The sequence below is a fragment of the Zootermopsis nevadensis genome, unplaced genomic scaffold (assembly GCF_977971745.1).
Source record: "Zootermopsis nevadensis isolate Lab colony 2312 unplaced genomic scaffold, Znev_1.0 Znev_ptg000015l, whole genome shotgun sequence".
Classification (NCBI taxonomy): Eukaryota; Metazoa; Arthropoda; class Insecta; order Blattodea; family Termopsidae; genus Zootermopsis; species Zootermopsis nevadensis.
Window position 1 is genome coordinate 7,412,389 of NW_028259147.1, and position 19,780 is coordinate 7,432,168.

General features: G+C 39.8%; 2 protein-coding genes across 7 annotated transcripts in view; one reads left to right on the forward strand and one right to left on the reverse strand.

Moving 5' to 3' along the window:
* Positions 1-19,780, reverse strand: part of LOC110831202 (carboxypeptidase D) — a 69,252-nt gene that overhangs the window by 27,583 nt on the left and 21,889 nt on the right. The gene's annotated exons all lie outside the window — the stretch shown is intronic.
* The window catches only part of LOC110840644 (tRNA (uracil-5-)-methyltransferase homolog B), a 120,768-nt gene that overhangs the window by 9,639 nt on the left and 91,349 nt on the right, over positions 1-19,780 (forward strand). The window contains exon 1 of one of the 2 annotated variants that reach the window (XM_022085813.2): positions 17,423-17,502. The exons of the other annotated variant lie outside the window; for it this stretch is intronic. The gene's annotated coding sequence lies outside the window, so the exon portion shown is untranslated. Of the gene's footprint in view, positions 1-17,422; positions 17,503-19,780 lie in introns of those variants that run through there. 2 annotated transcript variants of the gene reach the window in all.

Below are 19,780 nucleotides of genomic sequence, written 5' to 3' on the forward strand. Positions count from 1 at the left end.
GATTCCATATGAGCTTGACCTATACGTGACCTCATTCTGACATGTGTATGGTCGATCAGGTATTTACGGTTTGGCAGAAATAATCGTGAGAAGATATGACCTTGGGAATTTCTCAATACCCGTATCTAGGAAAATACTGGACCTATTTTGTCGTAGATTCCATATGAGCTTGACCTATAAATGATCTCATTCCGACATAAGTATGGTCGACCAGGTATTTAAGGTTTGGCAGAAATAATCGTGAGAATATATGACCTTGGGAATTTCTCAAGACTTGTATCTAGGAAACTATTCGACCGATTTTATCGTAGATTCCATATGAGCTTGACCTATACGTGACCACATTCTCACATGAGTATGGTCGACAAGGTATTTGCGGTTTGGCAGAAATAATCGTGAGAACATATGACCATGGGAATTTCTCAAGACCTGTATCTAGGAGACTATTGGACCGATTTTGTCGTAGATTCCATATGAGATTGACCTATACGTGACCACATTCTGACATGAGTATGGTCGATCAGGTATTTACGGTTTGGCAGAAATAATCGTGAGAAGATACAACCTTGGGAATTTCTCAAGACCTGTATCTAGGAACCTAGTAGACCGATTTTGTCGTGGATTCCATATGAGCTTGACCTATACGTGACCTCATTCTGACATGAGTATGGTCGACCAGGTGTTTAACGTTTGGCAGAAATAATCGTGAGAAGATATGACCTTGGGAATTTCTCAAGACCTGAATGTAGGAAACTATTGGACCGATTTTGTCGTAGATTCCATAGGAGCTTGACCTATACGTGACCATTTTCTGACATGACTATGGTCGACCAGGTATTTAAGGTTTGGCAGAAATAATCGTGAGAAGATACGACCTTGGGAATTTCTCAAGACCTGTATCTAGGAAAATATTGGACCGATTTTGTCGTAGATTCCATATGAACTTGACCTATACGTGACCTCATTCTGACATGTGTATGGCCGATCAGGTATTTACGGTTTGGCAGAAATAATCGTGAGAAGATATGACCTTGGGAATTTCTCAAGGCCTGTATCTAGGAAACTATTGGACCGATTCTGTCGGACATTCTATATGACCTTGACCTATACGTGACCTTATTCTAACATTAGTATGGTCGACCAGGTGTTTAACATTTGGCAGAAATCATCGTGAGAAGATACGACCTTGGGAATTTCTCAAGACCTGTACCTAGGAAACTATTGGACCGATTTTGTCGTAGATTCCATATGAGCTTGACCTATACGTGACCTCATTCTGACATGAGTATGGTCGATCAGGTATTTACGGTTTGGCAGAAATAATCGTGAGAATATATGACCTTGGGAATTTCTCAAGACCTGTACCTAGGAAACTATTGGACCGATTTTGTCGTAGATTCCATATGAGCTTGACCTATACGTGACCTCATTCTGACATGAGTATGGCCGACCAGGTGTTTAACGTTTGGCAGAAATAATCGTGAGAAGAAATGACCTTGGGAAGTTCTCAAGACCTATATGTAGGAAACTGTTGAACCGATTTTGTCGTAGATTCCATATGGGCTTGACCTATACGTAACCTCAACCTGATACGAGTATGGTCGACCAGGTATTTAAGGTTTGACAGAAATAATCGTGAGAAGATTTGACCTTGGGAATTTCTCATGACCTATATCTAGGAAACTATTGGGCCGATTTTGTCGTAGATTCCATATGAGCATGACCTATACGTGACCTCATTCTGACATGAGTATGGTCGACCAGGTGTTTACCGTTTGGCAGAAATAATCGTGAGAAGATATGACCTTTCCAATTTCTCAAGACCTGCATCTAGGAAACTATTGGGCCGATTTTGTTGTGGCATCCATATGGCCTTGACCAATACCTGAACTCAGTGTGACATGAGTATGGTCGACCAGGTGTTTAACGTTTGGCAGAAATAATCGTGAGAATATATGACCTTGGGAATTTCTCAAGACCTGTATGTAGGAAACTATTGAACCGGTTTTGTCGTAGATTCCATATGAGCTTGACCTACACGTGATCTCATTCTGACGTGAGTATGGTCGATCAGGTATTTACGGTTTGGCAGAAATAATCGTGTAGAAGATACGACCTTGGGAATTTCTCAAGACCTGTATCTAGGAAACTATTGGACCGATTTTGTCATAGATTCCATATGAACTTGACCTATACGTAACCTCAATCTGATATGAGTATGGTCGACCAGGTATTTAAGGTTTGGCAGAAATAATGGTGAGAAGATTTGACCTTGGGAATTTGTCAAGACTTATATCTAGGAAACTATTGGACCGATTTTGTCGTAGATTCCATATGAGTTTGACCTGTACGTGACCTCATTGTGACATGAGTATGGTCGACCAGGTATTTAAGGTTTGGCGGAAATAATCGTGAGGAAATATGACCTTGGGAATTTCTCAAGACCTGTATGTAGGAAACTATTGGACCGGTTTTGTCGTAGATTCCATATGAGCTTGACCTACACGTGATCTCATTCTGATGTGAGTATGGTCGATCAGGTATTTATGGTTTGGCAGAAATAATCGTGAGAAGATACGACCTTGGGAATTTCTCAAGACCTGTATCTAGGCATCTATTGGACCGATTTTGTCGTGGATTCCATATGAGCTTGACCTATACGTGACCTCATTCTGACATGAGTATGATCGACCAGGTATTTAAGGTTTGGCAGAAATAATCGTGAGAATATATGACCTTGGGAATTTTTCATGACCTATATCTAGGAAACTATTGGGCCGATTTTGTCGTAGATTCCATATGAGCTTGACCTATACGTGACCTCATTCTCACAAGGGTATCGTCGACCAGGTATTTAAGGTTTGGCAGAAATAATCGTGAGAAAATATGACCTTGGGAATTTCTCAAGACCTATATCTAGGAGACTATTGGACCGATTTTGTCGTAGATTCCATATGCGCTTGACCTATACGTGACCACATTCTGACATGAGTATGGTCGATCAGGTATTTACGGTTTGGCAGAAATAATCGTGAGAAGATACAACCTTGGGAATTTCTCAAGACCTGTATCTAGGAACCTATTGGACCGATTTTGTCGTGGATTCCATATGGGCTTGATCTATACGTGACCTCATTCTGACATGAGTATGGTCGATCAGGTATTTACGGTTTGGCAGAAATAGCCGTGGGAAGATTTGACCTTGGTAATTTCTCAAGGCCTGTGTCTAGGAAACTATTGGACAGATTTTGTCGTGGATTCCATATGAGCTTGACCTATACGTGACCTCATTCTGACATGAGTATGATCGACCAGGTATTTAAGGTTTGGCAGAAATAATCGTGAGAATATATGACCTTGGGAATTTTTCATGACCTATATCTAGGAAACTATTGGGCCGATTTTGTCGTAGATTCCATATGAGCTTGACCTATACGTGACCTCATTCTCACAAGGGTATCGTCGACCAGGTATTTAAGGTTTGGCAGAAATAATCGTGAGAAAATATGACCTTGGGAATTTCTCAAGACCTATATCTAGGAGACTATTGGACCGATTTTGTCGTAGATTCCATATGCGCTTGACCTATACGTGACCACATTCTGACATGAGTATGGTCGATCAGGTATTTACGGTTTGGCAGAAATAATCGTGAGAAGATACAACCTTGGGAATTTCTCAAGACCTGTATCTAGGAACCTATTGGACCGATTTTGTCGTGGATTCCATATGGGCTTGATCTATACGTGACCTCATTCTGACATGAGTATGGTCGATCAGGTATTTACGGTTTGGCAGAAATAGCCGTGGGAAGATTTGACCTTGGTAATTTCTCAAGGCCTGTGTCTAGGAAACTATTGGACAGATTTTGTCGTGGATTCCATATGAGCTTGACCTATACGTGACCTCATTCTGACATGAGTATGGTCGGTCAGGTATTTACGGTTTGGCAGAAATAATCGTGAGAAGATATGACCTTGGGAATTTCTCAAGACCTGTATGTAGGAAACTACTGGACCGATTTTGTCGTAAATTCCTTATGAGCTTGACGTATACGTGACCTCTTTCTGACATGACTATGGTCGACCAGTTATTTAAGGTTTGGCAGAAATAATCGTGAGAAGATATGACCTTGAGAATATTTCAAGACTCGTATCTAGGTAACTATTGGGCCGATTTTGTCGTGGCATCCATATGGCCTTGACCAATACCTGAACTCAGTGTGACATGAGTATGGTCGACCAGGTGTTCAACGTTTGGCAGAAATAATCTTGAGAAGATATGACTTTCGGAATTTCTCAAGACCTGTATCTAGGAAACTATTGGACGGATGTTGTCGTAGATTCCATTTGAGCTTGACCTATACGTAACCTCAATCTGGTATGAGTATGGTCGACCAGGTATTTACGGTTTGGCAGAATTAATCGTGTAGAAGATACGACCTTGGGTATTTCTCAATACCCGTATCTACGAAACTATTGGACCGATTTTGTCGTAGATTCCATATGAGCTTGACCTATACATGATCTCATTCCGACATGAGTATGGTCGATCAGGTATTTACGGTTTGGCAGAAATAATCGTGTAGAAGATACGACCTTGGGAATTTCTCAAGACCTGTATCTAGGAAACTATTGGACCGATTTTGTCGTAGATTCCATATGAGCTTGACCTATACGTTACCTCATTCTGACATGAGTATGGTCGATCAGGTATTTACGGTTTGGCAGAAATAATCGTGAGAAGATATGACCTTGGGAATTTCTCAAGACCTGTATCTAGGAAACTAATGGACCCATTTTTTCGTAGATTCCATATGAACTTGACCTATACGTGACCTCATTCTGACATGAGTATGGTCGATCAGGTATTTACGGTTTGGCAGAAATAATCGTGAGAAGATACAACCTTGGGAATTTCTCAAGACCTGTATCTAGGAAACTATTGGACCGAATTTGTCGTGAATTCCATATGAGCTTGACCTATACGTGACCTCATTCTGACATGAGTATGGTCGGTCAGGTATTTACGGTTTGGCAGAAATAATCGTGAGAAGATATGGCCTTGGGTATTTCTCAATACCCGTATCTACGAAACTATTGGACCGATTTTGTCATAGATTCCATATGAGCTTGACCTATACGTGACCTCATTCCGACATGAGTATGGTCGACCAGGTATTTAAGGGTTGGCAGAAGTAATCGTGAGAAGATATGACCTTGGAAATTTCTCAAGGCCTGTATCTAGGAAACTATTGGACCGAATTTGTCGTAGATTCCATATGAGTTTGACCTATACATGATCTCATTCCGACATGAGTATGGTCGACCAGGTATTTAAGGTTTGGCAGAAATAATCGTGAGAATATATGACCTTGGGAATTTCTCAAGACCTGTATCTAGGAGACTATTTGACCGATTTTGTCGTAGATTCCATATGAGCTTGACCTATACGTGACCTCATTCTGACATGAGTATTGTCGATCAGGTATTTACAGTTTGGCAGAAATAATCGTGAGAAAATACGATCTGGGGAATTTCTCAAGACCTGTATCTAGGAAACTATTGGACCGATTTTGTCGTGGATTCCATATGAGCTTTTCCTATACGTGACCTCATTCTGACATGAGTATGGTCGATCAGGTATTTACAGTTTGGCAGAAATAACCGTTAGAAAATATGACCTTGGGATTTTCTCAAGGCCTGTATCTAGGAAACTATTGGACCGATTCTGTCTGACATTCTCTATGACCTTGACCTATACGTGACCTCATTCTAACATGAGTATGTTCGACCAGGTGTTTAACGTTTGGCAGAAATAATCGTGAGAAGATATGACCTTGGGAATTTCTCAAGACCTGTATCTAGGAAACTATTGGACCGATTTTGTCGTAGATTCCATATGAGCTTGACCTATACGTGACCTCATTCTCACAAGAGTATCGTCGACTAGGTATTTAAGGTTTGGCAGAAATAATCGTGAGAACATATGACCTTGGGAATTTCTCAAGACCTATATCTAGGAGACTATTGGACCGATTTTGTCGTAGATTCCATATGAGCTTGACCTATACGTGACCTCATTCTGACATGTGTATGGTCGATCAGGTATTTACGGTTTGGCAGAAATAATCGTGAGAATATACGCCCTTGGGAATTTCTCAAGACCTGTATCTAGGAAACTATTGGACCGATTTTGTCGTAGCTTCCATATGAGCTTGACCTATACGTGACCTCATTCTGACATGAGTATGGTCGATCAGCTATTTACGGTTTGGCAGAAATAATCTTGAGAAAATATGACCTTGTGAATTTCTCAATACCCGTATCTAGGAAAATATTGGACCGATTTTGTCGTAGATTCCATATGAGCTTGACCTATACATGATCTCATTCTAACATGAGTATGGTCGACCAGGTATTTAAGGTTTTAGCAGAAATAATCGTGAGAAGATTTGACCTTGGGAATTTCTCATGACCTATATCTAGGAAACTATTTTGCCGATTTTGTCGTAGATTCCATATGAGCTTAAGCTATACTTGACCTCATTCTCACATGAGTTAGGTCGACCAGGTATTTACGGTTTGGCAGAAATAATCGTCGAGAAGATTCGACCTTGGGTATTCTCAAGACCTGTATCTAGGAAACTATTGGACCGATTTTGTCGTAGATTCCATATGAGCTTGACCTATACGTGGCCTCATTCTGACATGAGTATGGTCGATCAGGTATTTACGGTTTGGCAGAAATAATCGTGTAGAAGATTCGACCTTTCGTATTTCTCAAGAAATGTATCTAGGAAACTATTGGACCGATTTTGTCGTAGATTCCATATGAGCTTGACCTATACGTGACCTCATTCTCACATGAGTATGGTCGATCAGGTATTTACGGTTAGGCAGAAATAATCGTGAGAATATATGACCTTGGGAATTTCTCAAGACCTGTATGTAGGAGACTATTTGACCGATTTTGTCGTAGATTCCATAAGAGCTTGACCTATACGTGACCTCATTCTGACATGAGTATGGTCGATCAGGTATTTACGGTTTGGCAGAAATAATCGTGAGAATATATGACCATGGGAATTTCTCAATACCCGTATCTAGGAAAATATTGGACCGATTTTGTCGTAGATTCCATATGAGCTTGACCTATACATGATCTCATTCCGACATGAGTATGGTCGACCAGGTATTTAAGGTTTGGCAGAAATAATCGTGAGAATATATGACCTTGGGAATTTCTTAAGACCTGTATCTAGGAGACTATTTGACCGATTTTGTCGTAGATTCCATATGAGCTTGACCTATACGTGACCTCATTCTGACATGAGTATGGTCGACCAGGTATTTGAGGTTTGGCAGAAATAATCGTGAGAACATATGACCTTGGGAATTTCTCAAGACCTGTATCTAGGAGACTATTTTACCGATTTTGTCGTAGATTCCATATGCGCTTGACCTATAAGTGACCTCATTCTGACATGAGTATGGTCGATCAGGTATTTACGGTTTGGCAGAAATAGCCGTGAGAAGATATGACCTTGGGAATTTCTCAAGGCCTGTGTCTAGGAAACTAATGGACAGATTTTGTCGTGGATTCCATATGAGCTTGACCTATACGTGACCTCATTCTGACATGAGTATGGTCGATCAGGTATTTACGGTTTGGCAGAAATAATCGTGAGAAGATATGACCTTGGGAATTTCTCAAGACCTGTATCTAGGAAACTATTGTATCCATTTTTTCGTAGATTCCATATGAACTTGACCTATACGTGACCTCATTCTGACATGAGTATGGTCGATCAGGTATTTACGGTTTGGCAGAAATAATCGTGAGAAGATACAACCTTGGGATTTTCTCAAGACCTGTATCTAGGAAACTATTGGACCGAATTTGTCGTGAATTCCATATGAGCTTGACCTATACGTGACCTCATTCTGACATGAGTATGGTCGGTCAGGTATTTACGGTTTGGCAGAAATAATCGTGAGAAGATATGGCCTTGGGTATTTCTCAATACCCATATCTAGGAAACTATTGGACCGATTTTGTCATAGATTCCATATGAGCTTGACCTATACGTGACCTCATTCCGACATGAGTATGGTCGACCAGGTATTTAAGGGTTGGCAGAAGTAATCGTGAGAAGATATGACCTTGGGAATTTCTCAAGGCCTGTATCTAGGAAACTATTGGACCGATTTTGTCGTAGATTCCATATGAGCTTGACCTATACGTGACCTCATTCTGACATGAGTATTGTCGATCAGGTATTTACAGTTTGGCAGAAATAATCGTGAGAAGATATGACCTTGGGAATTTCTCAAGACCTGTATCTAGGAAACTATTGGACCGATTTTGTCGTGGATTCCATGTGAGCTTTTCCTATACGTGACCTCATTCTGACATGAGTATGGTCGATCAGGTATTTACAGTTTGGCAGAAATAACCGTGAGAAAATATGACCTTGGGAATTTCTCAAGGCCTGTATCTAGGAAACTATTGGACCGAATCTGTCTGACATTCTCTATGACCTTGACCTATACGTGACCTCATTCTAACATGAGTATGTTCGACCAGGTGTTTAACGTTTGGCAGAAATAATCGTGAGAAGATATGACCTTGGGAATTTCTCAAGACCTGTATCTAGGAAACTATTGGACCCTTTTTTGTCGTAGATTCCATATGAGTTTGACCTATACGTGACCTCTTTCTGACATAACTATGGTCGACCAGGTGTTTAAGGTTTCGCAGAAATAATCGTGAGAAGATACGACCTTGGGAATTTCTCAAGACCTGTATCTAGGAAACTATTGGACCGATTTTGTCGTAGATTCCATATGAGCTTGACCTATACGTGACCTCATTCTGACATGAGTGAAAACATATGACCTTGAGAAGTTTAAGTGCCGGTATCTGGAAAACTATTTGGCCGATTTTGTCGTGACTTCCACATGACTTTGTCCTATAGTGACCTCTTTCTGACACGAGTACGGACATCCAGTTATGTACGGGTTGGTAGAAATATGAGTGAAAATATATAACCTTGAGAATTTTGAAGTACTGTATCTTTCAATACATATATTATTTTTCCAGTCTATACACAAAACTCAAAGAGGTAGAATTTCTTTGCGTGCTAAATAAGTAATAGGTATACGAGGAGCGATAATTTTAACAACATTATTTTAAAACAAGTTTTGTGTATAGAGTGAAAAATAAATATATGTATTGATATAACACAAACATGACGCAATTAAGATATAAATTGTATCTTTCAAACTATTGGGCAGATTTTGTCGTGACTTCCATATGACCTCGAGCTATACGAGACCTCATTTTGATATGATTATGGTCAATAAGGTATTTACGGTCTGGCAGAAATAAGCGTGAAAATATGAATGACCTTGAGAATTTGAAATACCTATATTTGGCAAACTATTAGTCCGATTTTGTTGTAACTTCGGTATGACCTTGCTATATACGTGACCACATTTTGAGATGAGTTTGGTGAACCAGGTTGGTAGAAATATGCGTGAAAATATATGACCTTGAGAAATTGAAAGACGTGTTTGGCAAACTATTGGTCGGATTTTGTCGTGACTCCCATATGACCTTGACCTATAAGTGACCTCATTTTGACATGGGTTTGGTCGACCACGTATTTTTGGTTTAGCAGAAATAGACGTGAAAACATATGACCTTGATAATTTTGAAAACCTGTATCTTGCAAATTATTGGGCCGATTTTGTCGCGACGTCCATATGACCTTGACCTATACGTGACCTCATTTTGATATGAGTATAGTCGAGCTAATACAACCCAAAGTACCCTGACTTAACCTTAACTAACTCAAAATAACACAACTTAACCCAACCTAACGTAACGTAACCTAACCCAACCTAACCTAACCTAAACTAACTCAACCTTAGGTAATCTATCCCATCACAAATTAGTCACCGAGTATATAGTAACCTTCACATGCCCTTGACCCTTCTATAACCCATATATGATGTGTGCAATTTCAATCAGATCCCCTCAGTTCTCTATGTATACGCGTTAGAAAAATGTACTTCAAGTGACCTTGAAGAGTTTGAGGCCTCTAATTCTCAAACAGTTTGCGTGACCTTGTGGTCTTGACATGACCTTCACCTATACGTGACCTCATATAGACATGAGTTTGGTCAACCAGGTTTCCACGGTTTGGCAGAAATGTGCGTGAAAACATATGACCTTGAGAATTTTAAGTGCCGGTATCTGGAAAACTATTTGGCCGATTTTGTCGTGACTTCCATATGACTTTGACCTATACGCGAACTCTTTCTGACACGAGTACGGACATCAAATTATGTACGGGTTGGTAGAAATAAGCGTGAAAATATATGACATTGAGAATTTTGAAGTACTCTATCTTTCAAACTGTTGGGCAGATTTTGTCGTGACTTCCATATGACCTCGAGTTATACGAGACCTCATTTTGATATGATTATGGTCAACAAGGTATTTACGGTCTGACAGAAATAAGCGTGAAAATATAAATGACCTTGAGAATTTGAAATACCTGTATTTGTCAAACTATTAGTCCGATTTTGTCGTAACTTCGGTATGACCTTGCCATATACGTGACCACATTTTGACGTGGGTTTGGTGAACCAGGTACTTTCGGTTGCGCAGAAATAAGCGTGAAAATATATGACCTTGAGAAATTTGAAAACCTGTATCTGGCAAAGTATTGGGCCGATTTGGTCGTGTCTTCAATATGGTGTGTACCTATACGTGACCTCATTTTGACATGTGTTTGGTGAACCAGGTATTTTTGGTTTGGCAGAAATTAACGTGAAAATATATGACTGAGAATTTTAAAGACCTGTATGTGGCAAAGTATTAGGCCGATTTTGTCGTGACTTCCATATGACCTCTACCTATACGAGACCTGCTGCATACCTTGTATTATTCGCGCCATTCGTATTTGGATACGTCGCTTACTACGGTTGATCTAAGGGAAACCTAATTGTGTATATTCGGAGAGACTCATACTGGGATCCTGACATTCGCACGTCACGATTTACGTGGGGGCGACATCTGAAAGCCAACGCAACTTTTGATCACCCGCATAAGAGAAATTAGGCCATGAAAATTGCTATGGAAGGTACAGATCACTTGTAAGATCTAATAGTATAGAAAGGGCCTTATAGAAATAGGCTGTGAAAGTGTAGACTATACTAAAGAGACTCAGAGAAGGTTTATGTAGCGGGCTTTCGTAGACACATGAGACGAACCTTGCATTCCGCAATACCAGGGAACGTCTAACGCAGATGAACAACTTTAGAGCCTAAGAAGGCGCTATACCACGTAGCCGGAGAGCTGATAAGTGATATAGCCCTCGGTTTTGTTATCCACAAAGGAAGAAAGCCGGAATAGAGACTCGTTGCCACTCATTTTGAAAGGGAAAGGTGGGAAAGCTCTCGTCTTCACTCCGAAGAACTCTCATAAATATGTATTCTCCTTTAAGATGGGATCGTTGCTTTTGTATTGTCACTTACCCCTTAGCCTCCTTCCTCCTATTCTTCATCATGTCCCTAGAAGCACCATTAAATGCAAACCCCCCACGAGAAATACTGGTAAATACAAAGGCTTCTTCTTTCATATATCTTGACGTTCTGCATATAGCGCGAGTAGGATATAGATACACGGTTGCTGTGTAAGAGCAGGAATGGGCAATTACATTTACCGGGGACTGAAATTCTCGTTATGTTTGGGATCTCCTCCCACTTGTGGCAAGATGCACTTTTACACCTTCTCTGCGCTAAAGTAGAACTTTATTATATTTTTAAATCTGAGAACAATCACATGCATCACAGATAAAAATTACCATAAAAAACAAGCAGATGCGAAATATCTCTACAAATGAATCGAATGACGGCTGAAAAACCGCAGAAGACCGACCGGTGAAGTGACCGACATTCGCTAAATGACCGAGCAGTGATACCACGTCCAAATTGTCTCTGGTTTCTACACCAGCTTCCTAACGTACTGGTAATAGGGGCTACTTCGACAGTAACAAAACGCCCGAAGCGTTAACATGGCTACTTATCTGAATCTAGTGATAATTCCTAGAATTGCGGAGCCTATATGCCTCTTGGTTTTCAGTTATCCTCAGGAGTAACTTAAAACTGCTCATTTATAAACACGGTTGAAATATCGGTCCGCGAAACAGCTCCTAATACCTGAAGTTTTCATAATTTTTCCCAGTTCCTCCAGGTATGTTACGTAGCGGTACTTTAAAATTGGCCTCTGACCCTGCCTTTTACGACCTTTCCAATTCATAATGTAATATAATTAACGCAGTTTCACGCTTTTTGGCATATACAGGTGACAACACGTAATAAAAGTAAACCGGAAAACATACTTCTTTCTTGATTTCTATCTTTGCAGAGTTTCGATGAGAAAGTTCCGTACCTGCAAGGGATCACAAGTTTTAATGTTGGGTTGCAACATTTTGGAATACGTAATGTAGCGAGCATTTTTTCATTGGTCTGTCAGTAGGAATGGCGTGGCGATAATGAGACACAGCAGGCACTCCGCGCCGGACCGATCTGCGGTTTTTTTTTCAGATCACGAATATAACTGACGTACTAATTACAAAAATAGTAGGATAACATGCATATGAGGGCCATTGCGGTCCCAAATACTATAAACCACATCAGACGAACGAATGCATCCGTTATACACTATACTATCTTAAATTAAAATAAAGAAACGACACTCGCACACGCTGTATTCGCAACTCTTTCAAATTACATCACAAAGCACTTAGGTTAAGCAGATACGGCGTTGTCTCTGCTGTTGTGACCTTGTGAAAATCGTTCATGTCATTAGAAATTCTGCGAACAAACACGTCGTGCCGCTCTCTGAATGATGATTTCATCTTTCGAAAACAAACATAAAATCTATTTTTTAACAACATGTCACACTAATAGCGGTCCGCGAAAATCTTGGTGTCGGCTGGATATCAGAAGAACAGAACTTGTAACGTATGAGTGATTGGCAGTATTGCTTCTTATCATAGAGGCAACGCATTTGATTCTCGGCTTGAAGGCTGGCTTATTGGCCAAGATTTTATTTGTTTTCCTCAGTCCCTATGGTCAGATGATTGGATAATATCTTAAAATATGTCAAGATGTTTCCTTCTAGTTCATCGGTTAAAATCGTCCTTTGATTCACACTATAACTTATTCTATTAAGAATGCGTCGTTAATAATAGTCCAAGGGACAACAACGAAACGCAACACAAATTTCTGAGAAACAATGGAATGAATCACTACTGAACATCCCAGATTGGCACAGGCGGGACGCATTTGCAGCATTCCGCTTAAGTACAGGACATGATTGTTTAGCCAAGCACCTCCACCGGATTGGCATCTATACCGAACCATCCTATGTTACGAGGTGCGATCGGAAAGTTTCAAGACTGCGCCTATATTTTAAAAACAAAAAAACCCGTACACTTATCTCAGGTATTACATTCATCCATCACCCTCGAAGTAGTTCCCCTGGGAGTGAACACAACGATCCCATCGCCGCTGCCAAGCCTGGAAGCATCCCTGGAAATCTTTCTTTGTCAGCCTGTCAAGCACCATCTGCGATTCTGCCTGAATCTCTTCTATCGTCTCAAATCTCCTTCCCTTTAGCTGAATTTTCATCTTTGGGAAGAGGAAGAAGTCACACGGAGCTAAATCCGGCGATCCGGCAAGATCTTTGAGCTCCTGACAAACGAGAAGTCGATTCTGCTTCTGGTCCTCAGACAGGAGCCTTTTCACAAACTTGGCTGCGATGCGTCGCATGTGGAGTTCTTCCTTTAGAATCAGCTGACAGGTCCCAACAATGTCGCACAAGTCGTTGATGGTACGACGTCGATCTTCGGGAATGGCCTGCCGAGTCTTCGTAACATTTTCGGGCGTTGTGCTCGAAGATGGTCGTCCAGAACGCTCGTCATCATCGACAGAGGTTCGGCCATTTTTAAAACGTGAATGCCACACAAAAGTTTGTGCACGACCCATTGCGGACTCCCCAAATGCTTGCTTTAGCATTTCATAGGTTTCCGTAGCCGTTTTGGTGAGTCTTTGGCAAAATTTGATGCACACTCTTTGTTCATGAAAATCCGCCATTCCGAAATCGCAGGAGGGTCGGTGTAATGCACTACCAAATCGCCCGTAACTAAGAAACAAATGCTAATTCGATGATGCCGGCTGGCACACTGATTCACTATGAATGTAGGCCGCACCCCCTTGCGGCAGAAGCTCGTACTACATCCGGTTCGCCCTCTATTGACACAGTCTTGAAACTTTCCGATCGCACCTCGTATTTGTAACCAAGGAGAGGAAATGGACAGTTACCACCTACAACACTGCTCAGCTTTGAAGAGCAGCAAACTTTATGTTCGCTACTGGGAAGCAAGATGTGTTATGGGTCAAAGATGAAATTCTATGTACCTGCCATTTGACATAAATAAATAAACAACGAAACGCAAGGATTGATTTCCAATAGAGAGTTCTGAGTTGGAGGTTTGGAAGTTCTCATGGCGGTGAAAATGTCGATGTTAATCTCCTGGTCAGTAACGAAATGTGGATTTGTAGGTAGATAACGTTTCGAAGGAACATAATGTTTCCATCTTCAGGGTAGATTTGTTTTCACTATTGAACAACTGTTTTAATGCTTCTGTATTCAGAAATGTGACAAGGCTACACACAAAGCGGATATGTTGGAGAAGTTGGCGCAGCAATAAGGCGTTAATAATGTGCCTTCATCAGTCGTTCTGTTGTATGTATTTTATTTAAACGACGTTATATCAACTGCATTAGTTGTCATCGAATGTAAGGGCGAATGTAAATAAATTATGGAGGATCCGGAAGGAGGCAGGCGTGGCTTATATTTTGGTGCTGTCCCAGAATTTTCCAGGATGAGGAAACTGCGACTAGACTAAAACCCGACATCTTTAAAATACGAATTACGATTATTAAGCACCCAAGTGTGACCCACAAGTGTTGTCTTAAACACATTTTAGTGCTTGCATGTGGTGTCCATGGGTATATTTAATGTATGAATCCCACCCTTCTTCAGAAAGAGAAGTCTACTATTGTCAAACATTGACCTGGAATTAAGAAAGATTTTTCTGAAGTTATATGTTTGGAGCGAAACATGGTCAGTGGGAAAGCCAGAAATGTGTTTCTATAGAAGGATATTGAAAATTGAGTGGACTGATAAAGTACGAAATGAGCTGGTCTTAGGATAGGCGAAGGAAGAAGTCTATGGAAAAATCTTACCAGAAGAAGGGGTAGGATGGTGGGACACATTCTGAGGCACCCAGGATTGATTAATTTGATAATGAAAGGAACAGTTGAAGGGAAGAATTGTAGGCGGAGACAAAGATTGGAATATGTGACGTAGATTTTTGAGGATGTGGGCTTTAAAAAATATGTGGAAATGAAGAGATTGGCGCAAGATAGGCGAAAATGGAGGACCACATCAAACCAGTCGGAAGACTGATGGCAAACAAACAAACAAAAACAACAATGAATCCAACCAGCACCATTTTGTAAATAGTTCAGTTGCTTAATCGTGGCTTTACGAGATAGGGGAATAGACAGGGGTTGTGGGGGAAAGCAAAACTGTGATCTCTATTATCAGTAGTGGAAAGAAAGTTAGATACTGTCACTGAGGCTTTAGCTCTGTGAGAATCATTAACCATGTTTTGTAACGTGATTTGTTTATGCAGTATCACACAAAGTTTTCGTTTTTCTTGCTACTAGATTATTATCTGAACACTATTTTCTTCGGCTGTTCATAGTTTTCCTCGTGATTTCACTTAGTACGGACAATGTAGTAAAGAACACTGTATTTTTGCTCGCGCTTTCATGATATTCTACCTCTGTAGTAAAAAGTTATCAGCAAAATGAGTCATATGTTTATAGTACTGACAGATACGTTTGCCAAAATGGATTTGGACTCAAGTAAGTGTCCTGCCCAACAAGAATTCGCCGGCTTTCATTAAATTATATTATATTAAATATTTATGCCACAGGTTCCTTCGCTAAATTTTCTCATTGTTTACTTCAGTCAAACGGGAAAGTAAATAACCCAGAGAATTCTTGAGGCAGCAATGTTTTTACTGTACCTTCTACAAAAATACCCTAAAACCCGCATATTTTAAAAGAATTTATGCCACACATTCTCACAGAATGATGGTACCGTTGTTCCCAACTCAGATATTCGCACTGCCACTATTCGGGTACTATTTATTGCACGGAATTAAGGAATATTTGCTGTTGATATAAAATTACATAAAACTGTTTTAATTGTTTCATTTATTGTAAGGAAAACAAGGAGAGACACACAGACATGATACTGCAAGAAGATATTTCCTTATAAAGGAAAGTAGGCTAAAGGTGACAATTTCAAGGTTGTGCACAAGGGAATAGGCTTCATTGTGTTCAGTCTGCGAGCACTGGAAGCATTCCAGTTAATTCCAGCTGTTTCTTGTCTCTTGCGCCTCGCATGACAACCGATGAGAGTAATTTCCAGAACGCTGTCTAGCCTAGATTTCTGCTACGTTACCTCCTTTAGTATCATGTCCTCAATATACGACGACTTTTATGAAGAAATAAAATTGCCTTGTCTCTGAGATTTTTATGGTCCCAGGAGTCTAGTAATTGGACTCAAAGAAGCAGTCGAGTTGGAACACTTCCTTAATGAAGACTCATATTAAATTTCGGAACGCTCACTAGATCATACATAGATATGCCGGTTTAACACTGACGTATTACTTCTTAAATATGTTCGACCTTGAATCATAATATTATGTTCCTCAGCTTCCAAGAATTTTTGCAGCTCTACTTATTTATGAAAAAAATTATCTTGCCTTCTGATTAGTTTGTTTTATATTAATCAATTTTCATACGAGAATCACATTATAATTATTTTCTGCCTTGGTTAGCAAAATTCGAATGAATTCCCTTCACTGTTATTTGTAACACAGTAGGAAAATGCTTGCTACTATTTCTTCCAGACCGTTCAATAATCCATTACCCCAGTGCTTCCCAAACCTGGGTAAATTACCCAAAAAGGGGTAAAAGTGGTTTTTCTTTGGGTAACGACACACCTCGGAATACACATTAAAATTTACCGTAAAATTGTAGAAGTACTCTGAAGAAAGCGATCAGTCATTGTGCACCGATTCTCTAAAACAGTCTAACAAGTATTTATTTGCTATTTAATAAACACGCCATATGCTTGTTATTAGATTCAATCATTTTTGCCGCGCTCGCATGCATGCGGAGAGTTGAATAAATACGTCTAGACGTACCGCCCCCTAAACTAAAGTTAGTGAGTTAGTTGTCTAGTCTAAAGTTTAGGTTCAGTGTGTTGCTAGCTATGGCAGTGTGAGGTACGTATCGCGCTGGCTGTGTTTATAAATCGTACCGTACACAATTGGAAAAGGTAATCTTCATTATATTATTTTTAATTTATTTAAAATAATATAATTTACATACATTGGGTGAAAAGGACTTTCTGATAAAAGGTTTGGGTAATGAATGAAAAAGTTTGGGAAGCAGTGCATTACCCCATGTCTAGTACACTCTGTGCAACAAAAGTTTATGCTGAAAACCTCCAATTCCGAAACCAGAAGTGATGTAAGGATAAAACTAGTTATAACGCCAGTCATTCTTTATCTTCTAATATTCATCCGTATCGGGGTTTTCTCCATTAATTATAATAATTTATGCCAGACTTCTATGGGAGATAGGAGTTGAAGGAGACCGGATTTTGTTGGTTCAGCGGTGGGGGGCTTTGGTTAATTCGGTGATGAACCTTTGGGTTCGATAAGCCATCTAGTTAGTTAGTTAGTTAGTTAGTTAGTTAGACTTCTATAAAGCAAACACCAATATGTATGCCTCATTTGGAATAAATTAAAATAATATTAATTACATTTACGAGAACTGTAAACAAATCCCACGACAAAATGCTGGTGAAGTCAATACTTCCCATTGCGTTTAACGTTCCAGACAGACAAGTCAGGAGGGTAGGGTGGTAGCGTTAATGCGAATATCACAATCAGATGTCTTGATACTGATAGTGAATGTATTCTGACGGAAAATGGGTATGTTGTGTATGCACAAATACCCATTTAATTGTGCGGTTGTATATTATTAAAATATACCTTTAAAAATTTCTGTGCTAAACTCGTACTAAATATGGATCCTAAATAAGTAAATTGTGATGTTCAAAAGAGAAATGTGTAATTGCATACACAATCCAGTAACCTTCTGTTAAAGGGCAAAATGTAACCGCCCGTCCTGTCATTCATTTTTTATTGTATTATTTGAGCTGCATTAGCGAGGTGGTTTGTTATTCATTGGTAATCTTATTTCTCGAGGTTCGGTTTTTGAATTTGACTACAGATAAACAATTTTATTTGCAAAAAAACTGTAGACGTATTCTTGCTGTGTAAAACATAAGCGTTACGCACATAAAATACTAATTATTACTTTGATTTTCGAGAGGACTTCATCAAGACCTGGTATCTTCAGTATGATATTAAGAATCCTGAGTTTTGAGCCCGCATTTCGTTCCTCCCAGCATGGACCCAATTAGAGCACGAACATAACATTCAGACGAAACAATTTCGGTAGTAATCAACCTTAAAGTAATTTCATCCAGGGTTCTACTTGCTGCTTCTGAATTTCTATAAGATATGTTTCTCTTATGGTGTAGTTCATCCACGTACGTACGTACGTGTTTAGGTTGATGTATAATATACAGTACCGCCACGGTGGTCTAGCGGTTAGAACGCTGGCCATGTAATCCTGGGGTCTCGGGTTCGATTCCCGGCGGTGCCCGAATTTTTAACTTGTGTTGGGCAAGGCCGTGGTCTAGGCAACACGGAGTTTTCCTCCGTGGCATCCCAACAATTACTCCATTCACACACAGAAGAAGGCAATGGCAAACCACTTCTGGATCATCTGCCAAGAACGTATATGAACAGGTCCCAGTCCGAGAAAAGGATGGAAGGATCCTGTTCATATGGACCTGTCGTCAGACAGAACACTAAATAAATAAATAAAATAATATACAGGCTGTAACTTCTCATCCATAATTATCCTAAGTGTACGTAATTAAGCCCCACATCATATAACTAAGCTAATTGTATAATAAGTATTTAGAAATTACAAAATGACTAGTTGCAAAGGCTTTCACCACTTTAGAGAGAAATCTCATCCACAACTAATCGCTTTCTGAGTGATAAGAGTGACGTTCGAATGCACATTAATGTGTCACGAAAGCACGCTGTGTTATTTTGCTCAGCACGAGTATCTTTACTCAAATATGCGTTTTATATATAACATATATATTACCAATAACGAAGAAGTAGCTTTAGTCAAACACATTCTGAAAATGTCGCACTTCTTTGGTATGGTGGCGGTACATTAGACAACTACAAAGCACAACATGAAGGACCAGTAATGTATGCCTTGGACAGGTAAAATGAGTAACGATACGCGCTAGAGCGCACAAAAGCTATATTTGAAAATATGAAAAGAATCAATCAAAATCACTATTAATTAAGGTAATTGAGGCTGATTATATCTATTCAGTAATTTGTTAAGACCGTCTACCAGTCAGGATTTTATTTCTCTTGGAGGCATGTCAAAAATTCAAGTATGAAGAAATGAATGGTAAACTGGAGCTTCCATGTGTTTACGAAAACCTTGAATAC